The following is a 15,052-nucleotide window of genomic DNA, read 5'->3' as shown; positions in this document are numbered from 1 at the left end:
AGGCCAACCGAATTTGAATGTCGAAATCGAAGAAGGAATTCTGAAATATCGTCATATTTGTTTCTGTGATTGTCGTTATAGAGTTGGCATTTCCAACATCGGATTTTACATGTAACGCCGTGCATTACGCGGCCAGCTTACATATGATGATGATATTAGAGAACGAAACGCGTATTAGCTCGAAATCCAGCACATATGTAATGTTCGCACGAAACAAGTGAGAAGATGTAAAGACCATCGCTTTGCAATATGCTAGGAATAAATCGAATATCGAAATTTGGTGTAGAACAGGAAAATCCTTGGCATTATCAGGCCAACCGAATTTGAATGTCGAAATCGAAGAAGGAATTCTGAAATATCGTCATATTTCTTTCTGTGATTGTCGTTTTAGAGTTAGCATTTCCAACATCGGATTTTACATGTAACGCCGTGCATTACGCGGCCAGCTTATATATGATGATGATATTAGAGAACGAAACGCGTATTAGCTCGAAATCCAGCACATATGCAATGTTCGCACGAAACAAGTGAGAAGATGTAAAAACCATCGCTTTGCAATATGCTAGGAATAAATCGAATATCGAAATTGGTGTAGAACAGGAAGTTAATTCGTTTGTCAATGTTTCATTTGTAAAGGCGGAGCCTCCTTTTAAAAGGGCGCGAAGCCGTGGTTGTGTTCACTGTGTAAGTGGACACCAAATAGGCAACACGCGGGCACATGCTCCAGAAACTGCCACTTTTTAGTTTTTTCCGGTCACAACAGGACAGAAAACTGCCAATCAGTTAGCGCGAAGCTGCTGCCGATCGAACTCTGTGGTTATATTCAAATTCTAACGTGACTGGAAGATGATTTGTAGGAAATTCGAGCGTTGGTGTTAAGGAATCAATGACCATTGGCGGTTTGAACGGACTGTCAATCAAACGCTAACCTTGTATAAACTCTGTTTGCAGGATTAGCAAAAGAAGCCAAAAGGTTGAGATCAGTTTGTGTAATTAATGGTATAGAAATCAAACATCATACTGGCCAAGTGTTTGACTGGGAGGAAAACTCCACTAATGCGAGAACCTGGGATTGAAAATTGCGGCTTTAATGTTGACCTTGACCTGGCGTCGCAAGTCGGACGGCTATGCCAAACATAATAAGTTTCACTTTAAATGAAAGTTTCAGTCAGGCATATTTAATTACAAACCAGTTACTCTGCTTTGTTTCTGAAACAGACGGTACATGGTCACCATGCTTCCCCCCCTCCCCCCATCCCAATAGAGCTGTTATTGAGTTGCGTTTGCCATAGTGGCCAAAGTTTCAGGGTAACTACTTTTCGGCTAGATGCGTTCCTTATTCAGAATAAAATAATTGATGGGGTTTGAAAACACGTAATTAATTTGCTGTTCACTACAGCTCGATATCTTTTCATACTTTCTTTTTTCACTTTTCCCGGGATCAACTTGAAGAAGTGCCTTTATGTAACTATCATCGACTGACAGCTGTTCTAGATCCATAGCTGTCATTGTGGCAGACTTTCAGATCAGCCTCAGGCTGAGTTAACAGCGGCTCAGCATAGACACTAACTTTGCAGTTTTATCAGAAAGTATCACAAGGGCAGGAAGGAGCGCGCCTTTTACAGGTAGACACCAGCTATTGAGGAAACCGTTGACAGTATAGGCGCGGATGGATGTTTTGTCTAAAATGTATCAGTCTTAGTGACACGGGATTATCACTAAAAATGTAACATTGTCGGGTCCAAACCAATATCGAAAATCGCATATCCGAAATAAGTGGCAGTGTATCAAATTGCAATATTCGATTTTGTTTCACGCATAAGACAGAACACGTCGCTAAAGAGCAACTACTTCATGCGCAATATTGCTAGTCAACACTCGTAAACATCAATTTAAAGCCGATTCCACACAAATGTTTTTCTCTTTCAAAACTAGAAAGATGCCTGGCCGCCAAATGTATCGCGCACAATCCGTGGCATTATTAGGCCAACCGAATTTGAATGTCGAAATCGAAGAAGGAATTCTGAAATATCGTCATATTTCTTTCTGTGATTGTCGTTTTAGAGTTGGCATTTCCAACATCGGATTTTACATGTAACGCCGTGCATTACGCGGCCAGCTTATATATGATGATGATATTAGAGAACGAAACGCGTATTAGCTCGAAATCCAGCACATATGCAATGTTCGCACGAAACAAGTGAGAAGATGTAAAGACCATCGCTTTGCAATATGCTAGGAATAAATCGAATATCGAAATTTGGTGTAGAACAGGAAGTTAATTCGTTTGTCATTGTTTCATTTGTAAAGGCGGAGCCTCCTTTTAAAAGGGCGCGAAGCCGTGGTTGCGTTCACTGTGTTAAGTGGACACCAAATAGGCAACACGCGGGCACACGCTCCAGAAACTGCCACTTTTTAGTTTTTTTCTGGCCGCAACCGGGCAGAAAACTGCCAAGCAGTCAGCGCGAAGCTGCTGCCGATCGAGCTCTGTGGTTATATTCAAATTCTAACGCGACTGGAAGATGATTTTTAGGAAATTCAAGCGTTGGTGTTGGGGAATCAATGACCATTGGCGATTTGAACATACTGTCAATCAAACGCTAACCTGTGTAAACTCTGTTTGCAGGATTAGCAAAAGAAGCCAAAAGGTTGAGATCAGTTTGTGTATTAATGGTATAGAAATCAAATATCATACTGGCCAAGTGTTTGACTGGGAGGAGAACTCCACTAATGCGAGAACCTTGGATTGAAAATTGCGGCTTTAATGTTGACCTTGAAGTGGCGTCGCAAGTCGGACGGGTATGCCAAACATAATAAGTTTCACTTTAAATGAAAGTTTCAGTCAGGCATATTTAATTACAAACCAGTTACTCTGCTTTGTTTCCGAAACAGACGGAACATGGTCACCATGCTCTCCCCCCCCCCCATCCCAATAGAGCTGTTATTGAGTTGCGTTTGCCAGAGTGGACAAAGTTTCAGGATACCTATTTTTCGGCTAGATGCGTTCCTTATTCAGAATAAAATAATTGATGGGGGTTTATAAACACGTAATTAATTTGCAGTTCTCTACAGCTCGATATCTTTTCTTACTTTCTTTTTTCACTTTTCCCGGGATCAACTTGAAGAAGTGCCTTTATGTAACTTATCATCGACTGACAGCCGTTCTAGATCCATAGCTGTCCTTGTGCCAAACTTTCATATCAGCCTCAGGCCGAGTAAAGAGCGGCTCAGCATAGACACTAACTTGCAGTTTTATCAGAAAGTATCACAAGGGCAGGAAGGAGCGCGCTTTTTACATGTAGACACCAGCTATTGAGGAAACCGTTGACAGTATAGGCGCGGATGGATGTTTTGTCTAAAATGTATCAGTCTCAGTGAGACGGGATTATCACTAAAAATGTAACATTGTCGGGTCCAAACCATATCGAAAATCGCATATCCGAAATAAGGGGCAGTGTATCAAATTGCAATATTCGATTTTGTTTCACGCATAAGACAGAACACGTCGCACAAGAGCAACTACTTCATGCGCAATATTGCTAGTCAACACTCGTAAACATCAATTTAAAGCCGATTCCACACAAATGTTTTTCTCTTTCAAAACTAGAAAGAAGCCTGGCCAAATGTATCGCGCCGCCAAATGTATCGCGCACCTCGCGCAATTTAAATTTTTGAATTCGTTCACAAAATCGCAGCGGTTAATGTAAAATTAGCTTGTAAACGTCATTTCCTTGGGTCTGAAATCTGTGACAAAATGCAATTTAGACATAATTTATCATGTCTTTCTCTGATTTCCACATCGAAATATGGTTGGCCTAATAATGCCACGGATTGCGCACCTCGCGCAATTTAAATTTTCGAATTCGTTCACAAAATCGCAGCGGTTTATGTAAAATTAGCTTGTAAACGTCATTTCCTTGGGTCTGAAATCTGTGACAAAATGCAATTTAGACATAATTTATCATGTCTTTCTCTGATTTCCACATCGAAATATGGTTGGCCTAATAATGCCACGGATTATGAAGCCTATTTCCCTATCAATATATATATATATATATATATATATTATATATATATATATATATATATATATATATATATATATATAATATATATATATATATATGTATGTATATATATATATGTGTGTGTGTGTGTGTGTGTATGTATGTATGTATGTATATGTGGGAAATAAAAATAAAGTGTGTTAGCTTCTTTTTCATTGTGGTGTGACTTTCGAGTTCCATGTCATCACTTTGCATATAAATATTATCCGAGAATAGAAATACATATCAATTTATCCAGTATAACTGTGATATCCTTGAAACTTCAAGTGTAAGGGCAAGGTGTACGGTGCTTTTAGCACGCAAGCTGACTACATTAAAAATCAGTAATTTCCGGAGCCATTATATATTTGAATGTTCCCGAGACAAGCAATGAGGGCGTGATCGGACACGCGTTCTCAGTATATTTGGTTAAGCAAAATATTGTAGAAATCGAGAGAGTGGGTTGCATGAAATTACGTTGTTGTCCGCCATTGAATTCGAAAACAAATCGAAGATAGCAAGTTGGTTCTGTGTGAATCCGAAAATTTGGCTACCGCTTAATTAGACCTTTTTAAAACACAGTATGACGATGTAAAGAGAGCAAATATCAATATTTTCCGATATATAAAAGACACTAAGACAACGACGATATAGCTCATGTTTTTTTTAGGTCATTGAAAAAGCAAATACCGATGCAAGGTGGGCTAGAGACAGAAATAATTCAAAATTCACGCATATGATGCTAACGAACTTTGGAAAATATTGTGAAACTTCAAAAAGAATCGGTGTTCTTAAAATTGGAATGGGAGTCAGCAAAACGAACATCCCATCTAAAAGCGCATGTAGTTCAATTCAGCTCTCTGTCTCTCTGTCGGTCTCTGTATGCCTCTCACGCTCTCAGTATCTGTCTTTCTCTGCGTCTCCCTCTTGCTCGCCCCGCCGTCAAGCACACTGCAAGAATTTGAACCACGTGACGATCAGGGATGACAATTGGACAATTTTCGGCCGAACGACCTTGTCTCGACGTTTGGCTATTGATATGACATAGAAAGAAACGATGTCAGAGATGTGATGAGGTTGATTGTCTGATTTTATGAGCAAAAACGCATTATAATCCTGGAAATTGAGTTATGTGGTCGCGCTATTATTTTGTACATACTGTGCAGATACAAAAGTCGATGGCGACTTCATAAAATTTAGGGAGAGAAGCTTTTTTGGAAAATTGCTAGAACGAAATTTTTAAGGTTGACTGCATCTGAAAGTATAGGTTCCCAATGAATGTCGCAATGATCACTAATGTATATATCTCGACGCCCTTCAAAATTTTGTTGACTAATGACAATATTTTCATTTCCCGTCCTGCGCGGCCTAGCAGAGTGTAGATGACGTGCAGACAACATGGTCTAAAGGTCGAGCTACTGTCATCATAGACAATGAAAGTATGTCGCGTTTTGTAGATTTACTCACATGACTTGATGTAAACCTGAAACAACGAACTATCCGCCACTGATGGCAACGGAAGGACGGAGCCATTGTAAAACTAAATCAAACTAGTTCTTCAAATTGAATTAACTAAGAATCTCTACCAGCAACAGCTGCGGGTAAACTAGTTATTTTGTATCGTCAAAATCTGTTATTTCAAAAACATCCCGACACGAAGCACAGTCACTAAAGATATTACATTGAAGGAAGTTCACGATGTTGTCGTCCTGGGCACTCGTATCCGAAAAATCCGCGTGGTTGAACCGAGAAAAACCAAAGCGTGACGTAATCGCGGTGCCGCCATGATTTCTATATTACACTTACTTGTGAAATTCGTCACACTTTTCTAGCTGAGTGCAATGAGAGTGCACACAAAATACTCGATCACCCTTACTCCTGTGAATGGCACACCTTACACTGCCACACTGCTCAAGTTGTCATCTAATTTTGATATCAGAATAGCTAATTTGCTGGCCTTGTCAGATTCAGCCACTTGGAGCACTTTACAAGATCGGTATTCATCCCAGACAAATGAAACTTGCCGTTCTTGTGTCGCGAATCCTTAAGTCTACCTTCAGAATTTCACGCAGGAAATCTACCGGGTTCATTTTAGAGGATATGTGCAGATGTGCAGACTGTCAAACCCAAAGCTGCAGATTGATGACTTTTACCATGAAATAGGACGTGTTTTGTAACACCTATGGTGATTTACTTTCGGCTAATGTTGATTTGCATTTTTCGTCAGAATTATACTCATTATTCGGGTTGATTTAGTTATTTTCATTCATTCATTCATTCATTCATTCATTCATTCATTCATTCATTCATCGCGTTTTTGGAATCTTCGACTTACAAGTTCAGTATTACAGAAACTAAACTAGGGAAAAGGCAAATATGGAATCTGAAAATATTTATATGCTAATCGAGTATCGCCCCATCTCTTCAATGCTTACATTTCATGGTTCAACATGCTCAGTTAAATGTTCAGTTTCTCACTACAGATTTTGTAACGACCATTGTCTGAATGCTTTCAAAAACTGATATCTTGATGTATTATTTTAACTATATTCGATGCATTGTTCTATAATTTCGGATCCATATACAAAATTCCAAATTGACCGACAGAGTCGCACTGAGTTTGAATCTTATGTCACAACAACAATGATCTGCCATTTCATAATAATCTTGCACAGGAAATGGAAAGTTCTGATTCTGCAAATCAAAGATAATTATTCCCCCAGGAAATTTGTGAAGTTTGCAAACATCGAAAATTCTCAAGTTCTGGAATAAGGGTGAGGAGGGCTCGTGATATCAAGAAAAAGTTATTGCACATATAAACATTTTTGAGAGATTTAAATCGTATAACTCAACTATAATGAATGTGTACTATCCCAGATATCTAGACCTTACATTATCTTAGGTAAAATGAAAGTATTATATAATAAGCCGGCACATTTCTGGGCACATAATTTGAATAAAATTCCCGCTTTTTTTCTTTTACAGTGTTTGTTGTCTCGGCAATGTGTGCATTCCTAGTTAAAAGGTGCTTCAGAGGCTTCATTCATGACAAAGTCTTTGACAGACAAGTCATCTTTGGTAAATGACAATGCGCGCTTGCTGTGAATATAATGCGACTTGTTTTAAAAGTACCAATTATTAGCGTCGTACTAGCGTTTAACATTCTTAAGATGTTGATACACTATAGATAGATCTATATCCTTTCTGTCAGCTGGAAAAGTATGAGTATGATCCTCTGTATAGAAAGTTATTCACGAGGGATTTACCGGGTGATTCGCGGTTTGTTTTTTTTACTATTCGTTGGTATGATTAACTTTATGGATTCTCGTCATGTATTCTTATCGAATACTCACCAAACACCTCAACATCCTAAACCCTTTGAAGGCCAAAGTCAATTTTTGTCTCCCTCTAAAAGATATAACAAGCCAATTTTTTCAGATCTACAAAATCCACAGATTGGTCCTTAAATATTGATCAAAACGGTTGCTCATGGAGAGTTGTGTTAATATGCCCTAAAATTATCAAAAAGTACAGAAAAAGTCATGCAAATGGTGAACTTTTGCGCTAAAATTTTGCTGGGAAAAATTACAGCATTCAAAGGGTTAACCTTTCCAATCCATGGACCTCGGCACCAGCCTCTTCCCACCGGCTTCATCTCACTAAAAGGAGAGCTACAGAGGACATATCAGATAGCACCATCTGATCGAATGTATGGCGATGGAGTTTTGATCAACAGCAAGCGCAGTGAGTTTTCATGTGTATATGAATATATATATGTCATATGTTATATGAATTACTCATTCTAATCACCTCCTATGGAATCCAAGTGAATGTAAGCCTAGTGTCCCCCGTTTTCCGGTATTGCATAGTATATACTAACTTTTTGAATTTATAACTGATGACAGTGAACGAATCATCGCCTAAAATAGGATCCTTTGAATTGCACCTCACAATGATCCATTACAGAGCTCAACGTTTCACTTGTGACTGCATGTGAGCGACTTTGTGTGGGTCTGCTTCCGTCTTCTTTGCTGTGCACCTGGACAATTGGTTCTTTCATTCATTTTTTTTCAACTCTGTCTCGATTTGAATAGTCTCTTTTTTCTTAATCCAATTCAAAAATTCTCCAGACTTCCTGAGGAGTATTCCACTTCTGTAAGTCCCATATGTGTGATGGGGAGTAGTCTTGTATTCAGCCAATGTATTTCAGATCTGCTAAAACACACTGAAGCCAAGATGCACTAATTTTTACAAATGTTTAGTCTTCATTGGAGTAGCTCGCTTTTGGTCTAGATTTCACAAACTATGAAACAAGCTAGAAGTCCACTGCCCTCAAAAGAGAAAAAAGTCAATGAACTCTTTTGTAGAAGGCACGTTACATGTAAAGGTGACAGCTTGCATATGTGCCCAGAATGCGCGCTTGTGGTCTCGTGACCTTGTATATAATTCACTCATTCTCGTACAATACGTTCTTTCTTAATTTATGTTCTCTCGTACAATTATGGTGTGCCCTGACATAAATATATCAGTCTCACCGTAGACAAAACCTGTCACGTACACACAGGTAGAAAAACGGGGAAAACAATTTTGATTCTCTAATTCATGTTTGTCACAGCTTCGATTCGCGTGTTTGGAGTTTTTGCTATTACGATTAAAATACAACAAAAACTTTTCTTACACTATTTTGCATTGTTGGCTGTATTGACTGAGCTATGACCTTTGCATAGCTACAAATTCTGACATTTCCAGTCATATTTGCGACTATCGAAGCGTGTGGTGACATAAAACGGTATCTTCTACAAGCATATGGTTACAGAACTGTGGTGTTGCCCGAGAAAACTCGAGTAATTGTTAGATGGAATTTTTGTATTTTTTTTTCTAATTATCTATTTGTTACTTCCGCATATTTTCCCATTCTCGAACCGTTTGTTGATAACATGCGAACACAAATCTCAAACTCAAAGCACCCGCCTTACTTGGCTGGATTGACAGTCTTGGGTGTACATTAAAACTTTCCTTCAGAACAACTGCCTGTGAATACTACCTGGAAAGTGTTCAGTTGACCGTGGGGGGGGGGGGGACGACGAAGGGACTCGCCAGTAAATCATTGACCGCGGTGCTAAGGGGTTTCTCCTTGAGATCATTGTATACCGATATACATTGTATATCGATACAAACGTACAACAAGCGATTGAGAACGTAACAAGAGAACTAGAAGAAAGCTCATATTTCCATGATAACTACAACATCACTCAATCTTGGCTACGTGACTTTTTAGACTTCCTTACACTTCCAAATGTCCCGTCATACAACAACTCCGACGACTTTGTTCAAGTTCTACGAGGTTCTTTTTTGTCAGTTCGATCAATGTCATACAAAATTGACATCAACTTCAACGAAGACAACACCAGTATCCTGTCATCTCGTTTCTACGTCTTTTCAACGGACACAAATACAGCAAATCGTGAACGAGAAATGATGGTGGACGCTCGTCGCATTGTCGACAAATCTGACATCAAGATGTTCGCTTATCATCCAGCGTTCATATTCTACGAACAGTACCTCGCTGTTACCGAACACACTACAAAATATCGGAATAGCCGCAGCCGCCATGTTTGTCGTTTCTCTGATATTAATTCCTCACCCAGTCTGTTCAATATACGTGACTTTTGCAATCGCTACGATTTCGACCGGTGTTGTTGGTTTTATGACATTTTGGTATGTTAAATTAGATTCCATATCCATGATCAATATCATCATTTGCATCAGTTTTAGTGTCGATTTTTCAGCACATATCACGTATGCCTTTGTCATCTCCCCAAACCCAAGCCGCAACAAACGAGCGATAGACGCTCTCTACACATTAGGTTGGCCTATCCTACAAGGCGCTTTGTCTACAATCCTTGGTATCATCGCTCTCTCCACTTCTGAGTCATATATCTTTCGAACATTCTTCAAAACCATGTTTCTTGTTATCTTCATCGGTGTCGTTCATGGTCTGGTATTTCTCCCTGTCGTCCTGACTCACTGTGGTCCTTGCAGCTCTGTTCGGGTAGCTGATGGGGAAAAAACAATACACCCCGTTTACGCCGGCGAGCCGTCGAAGATCGCACCTGACAAACAAACAACATCTTCAATCTCATCCCCGAATTACGATCTGTTTCTTGTTGATGATCTCCAATAAAGTCCTGAGGTGTAATGAACGTTAAAAGTGACGTCATCGAAGATAGTTTAGACAGTTAGGGTAGAGAATGTGTAATTTCTGCATGCGAAGTCACATAGCCTGATAATCAACGATTCAACGTTCTTTTCGTCCCTATACGGGAATTTTTGAGTCTCAGTCCGCAACCTACCTGTCCTTCTTGTTTTTGAATGCGTGCAATCTTTCAAATGTAAAATTATTCACCCGACCTCTGTATCCGTCCATTGATCTATCCCTCAATCTGTCCGTCCGTCTATTACTCTATCTGTCTGGCTGTTTGTCCGTGTCCGACTGGCGTTACCTAGATATGTTCCATTATATACAGATCAGAGCACATTTTACATGCACAAGACCATGACAAGTTCACTTTTACTACGATTTGTTCTTCTGTTAAATGTTTGTCTGCTGATCAGACAAAATGTCCATTCCAGGTCTTTGTTTCCGGTCATCGCTCGAAACACTTCATAACATGCATGTTATGCCTTTTTTTCTTCTTCGATATGTTCAAAACAAAATCTAGCCGTATTTAGATTTTTTGCCGAAATATCTGGCCAACAATATTGCAACAGGAAAAGTTACTGTAGTAAAGTCGGCGTACGGAGCTGCCTTCCGTCTATACTTAAATATATTAAAACAGGAAAAGAAAGTATTTTGCAGTCAGTTTAAATCTCATAACAAAGTAGAAGGGAAAAATAAAATTGTGTAGCTCATCATATCATCAATCACTTTAGCTGAATAACAAGGTCTAGCAACAGATAGCTCATCAATATCCAAATATCCATCCTATATGAAAAAATTTACTGAAAAGCGAAAAACACCCAATTACAATCATTTAATAGTAATGTAGTTTAATTTAAGATACCGTTTAAGTTGTATATACTGTTAAAACTTTTGAATTTCATGTAAATATTTGATTGCTTGTACATTTGTATATTTTAACTATATATTCTTTTTGCTGACAGCTTTTAAAATGTACAGTCATTTAATGTTTTTGCCTACTGAATAGTACTATTACATGTACTTACACTTTTCTGCAGATACAGTAGTAAGTATAGACATGCAAGTTTATGCATTGCTGTTTAATGAAGTTGATTAAGTACTTAAAATTTCAAATCATATTTGAAAAGGTCTCTGTGTGTCAGTGTATTGTATATTTAAGACAAGTCAAGTGCCAGAGTGCACTGTGTGCTCAATTTGCCTACGAATGAATACATTGTACAGATAGCTGAATGTTTTTTTTAAATTCTAATCGATAATTTGATTGGTTTTGTTCAAAGTTTGTACATTTTTATGCGTTTTTATTTTAACTTGCTTAATTTTATTGCAGTTTATTGAAATAAATACATATCACATATTATCATTCTGTTTGTTGAATTTATTCTTTTTTTCTCTTGTAGGCCTATGTTTAGATTTTAAAATACTTCAAATATATAAATAGTCAAATGATGAACTGTTTAGGTGACGATTATTTTGTCATAGTGAATTTATGTTTTTATTGTCTTTATGTTGATATAAGTTTAAAGCTAATAGGAAAGTTTGTAAAAATCTGTATTTCTCACAAAGGAACTCGAAGTAAAATGACGAATCTAAGTGTTCCCATGCCTTCCTGAAAGACACAGCTTGGAATTATGGAAACAGATTGACGCCGTCCTTGAAATGGACAAAACACTCAATGTAATTTGACGACATTCTCTTTGTACTATGTAAGGCTTTTACTATATTTTGTCCCGCTACATGAAAATTCGGAACTCCCATCATGCAACAAAGCCGGTTTCCTGTTTCCTCAATCATCTCATTTACCAATTTAACTGTATTTCTATTCAGTCACTTGATGATTCATTCATTCATTCATCATTCATTCATTCATTCATTCATTCATTCATTCATTCATTCATTCATTCATCATTCATTCATTGTTTACTTACCTACCTGAATACCAGTATATTAATCTATTGATGTCTATGACATTACCTATCTAATTGGTCATCCTTATTTGTTTGTTTGTTTTCCGACTGCTGACTTGGTCAGTCAAGTGGATTCTGGCATCACATAAATTAAGAAACACCGCTAACGGCGAGTTCACTGTGGTGTGAAAACACTGGCCACAAAGGATTAAAGTGATACCTAACTGCCCTCCATCATTTTCAAGTCGTATGTCAAAGGAAATGTGTAATGACGATGACAGTTTTACTTCAATTTGTTTTGTAATGTGCACTTTCCAATCGTCAACGTTCCTAAGATTACGTACATGCTGCGTTCTCCATTTAAAATTGGAAGCTTGCGACACCATGGTAATTCTGAACACAAAACTGACATTTTTTTTTCTCCGGCTGAAATAAAATGTCGTCCATTCATAAATTCAATATCATCTCATATCACATGGATATTTCAAAGAATGCACACATAGGGCAAATGTGTCTCAAAGTGTACTGGCGCTGTGCTTCAACGCTGAAACGCCTCTCAATTCAAAAATACCAATATCGAAAGTATTCTGTCTTTGGTCATTATGCAATAGATAACCACCAACACCGAGGAGTTTCTTGTTTAGAATAACCGGGACCATAAGCCGAGCCGATTCTTAATCAAAAACTCAGAGGTCTAATATTCATCTTTGCTTTCCGGAACCAAGATGCCAGAAATCGCTTCGTGGGTCAGTGGCTAGCATATAGGGCTCTCGAGCGAAAGTCTGTAGGTTCGAATTCTGGTGTAGGCTTGCTTTGTTTAGGCCTTGTAGGAGGTATTGATGTTTGCTTTTGAGGCTTGGCCAGCTTGATGAAACGAATTCGTAGGAAGTGAAGATGAACTAAGCACATGGGAAGTTTCACCTCCGTGGAAAATAGAGACAACTTTTTTACACAACTCAAACCTGAAGCTGCAAAATATAGCAGAAACAGAACAACCGCCTGCTAGGTTCTGACAGAAACACCGTAAATTGAGCAGTTCGAGGTACACTGTTGAGAACAATACTGCAGTGACTTATCCCAGGGTTGATTTCTCAAGTACACAGTACCTAGTAAAATGGACGCAAAGAAGTTTTAGAGTCCTGTTCTGACAAACTGAGAAAAGGGCGTGGGTGGAATTGCATTCATTGGTCAACAGATTTTGCTCTCACATCAATATTAAGCCAACCAGAATACGCTCAGAAACGGGAAAGTTTTATTTGCTTACATTCTCTTATTTAGTTTACCTTTGTCTGGTCATCGGCGAAGGAGGAACTCAATTTTTTACACGACAAAAAAAATGTACATAAACACAGTAATCATTTTACGACTTTATTGTGTCGATTTCCATCATGTACTATTCAATGGAATGGTTGTACTCACAGCAAAGGAAGACCAATGAGGGAGATTTAATGTAAAATTCAATGATACCGAAATGTTCAGAGATACCTGTACATGTAACTGGTCATAACATGGGACTACTTTCAAGCTTGACGCTGGGGCGGGGGATGTTGGGATATCGGAATCACAGAAAGTGCCATTGACTGATCTATACAATGTGTCAGTGCGCAAAACAGCCCATCGCATTGCGTGCAGAAATCTAAGATTAACACGGAGTAATAATTGATTTTTAAAAATAACCGAGGATAATGACGTTTCAAATGACATACAGATGTATCAACATAGAGGATGTTGAAATACAACTACAGTAAAAATCAATTAAGTACAGGCGTTTGCTGAATTTTATATTCAGGAGGTTTTGCCTGCACAGCGATGACTGGAACGCAAAGGCAGAACCTATATAGCCCTTCTTTAAATAGTATTTAAAATCATGCAACATCAACACAGACTGAAAAACAATCTTCCGTAACAATACACGTAACATTAAATATAAAAGGTCAAGTAACGGCACTCATTGTTTTGGGCGTTTGTTTACTCATTGAAAATGAATTTCGATTAAGAAAGACACCGGACGAAAGTAACGTTTAAAATGTAAATATTTAGATTCACCCATATAACCGTAAATTGCTTCCATTGAACCAAGCTTGAGACTAATTATGACAAGGTAAATCTTGAAAAGGCGGGAGAACTGTAATATTCTACACGTCTAGGGAAACATACAATTAGATTAAGAAAAAATGTTCATTTGTTCCACTGACATCGTATTATTCGTGATTTGTAACATCAACAATCTAAGTAAATTTCAAACAAGGAAACTTTAGCATCATGTTCAGATTTTTCAATATTTAATCGTTCGGTACACCCTTGGCATGTGTATGACCAACGAAGAACTTCTAAGTTCTTGGTTCAATCTGGACAGAGAAATAATAATTGTATAAATTCCTGTTAAAAATTTGCAATGAACATGGAGATGTACTACTTGAATTAATAATGTGCAATTTTGAAGAAAAATGACAATTAATGGTAGAAGTCTCTTCACATTTATAAGAAATCTCTATTCTAAGCTTTATGACATTTTATACTTACATATTTATGAGGAAAACTTACTTTAGATTTTTCGATGTTAAATCAACCTAGTTTTGTCAACTTGAGCAATAACGCATTTTGATCAGTGATATTTTTCATTTCATTTCTCCGAGTTGTATCAATCGCAAACTGAAAGAATTAACATACCACTTAAGTACTTAAATAGAATTCCATTGTAATACCATTTTTCTTAGTATTTGCTGTCACAGTGTCAGTTAGAAGTTCTACATATGTACACTCGATTCTTATGCCTATATGGTATGATCCTAACAAATTAACCTCCATTCCTTACATTAACTTCTTACTTTGTAGTAACCATGTCGTATTTCTCTTCGTGTAAATGCAACTGGTTGCTTTTGGTTTCGTTTTTTATCTTG

At 37.9% G+C, this 15,052-nt stretch overlaps 1 long non-coding RNA gene across 1 annotated transcript in view; it reads right to left on the bottom strand.

Annotated features, from left to right (window-relative positions):
• The window catches only part of LOC139135738 (uncharacterized), a 429,492-nt gene that overhangs the window by 185,017 nt on the left and 229,423 nt on the right, over window positions 1–15,052 (bottom strand). The gene's annotated exons all lie outside the window — the stretch shown is intronic.

This window comes from Ptychodera flava, chromosome 1 (assembly GCF_041260155.1).
Source record: "Ptychodera flava strain L36383 chromosome 1, AS_Pfla_20210202, whole genome shotgun sequence".
Classification (NCBI taxonomy): Eukaryota; Metazoa; Hemichordata; class Enteropneusta; family Ptychoderidae; genus Ptychodera; species Ptychodera flava.
The sequence above is the reverse complement of the archived record's forward strand: the minus strand, read 5'-3'. Positions and strand labels throughout refer to the sequence as shown.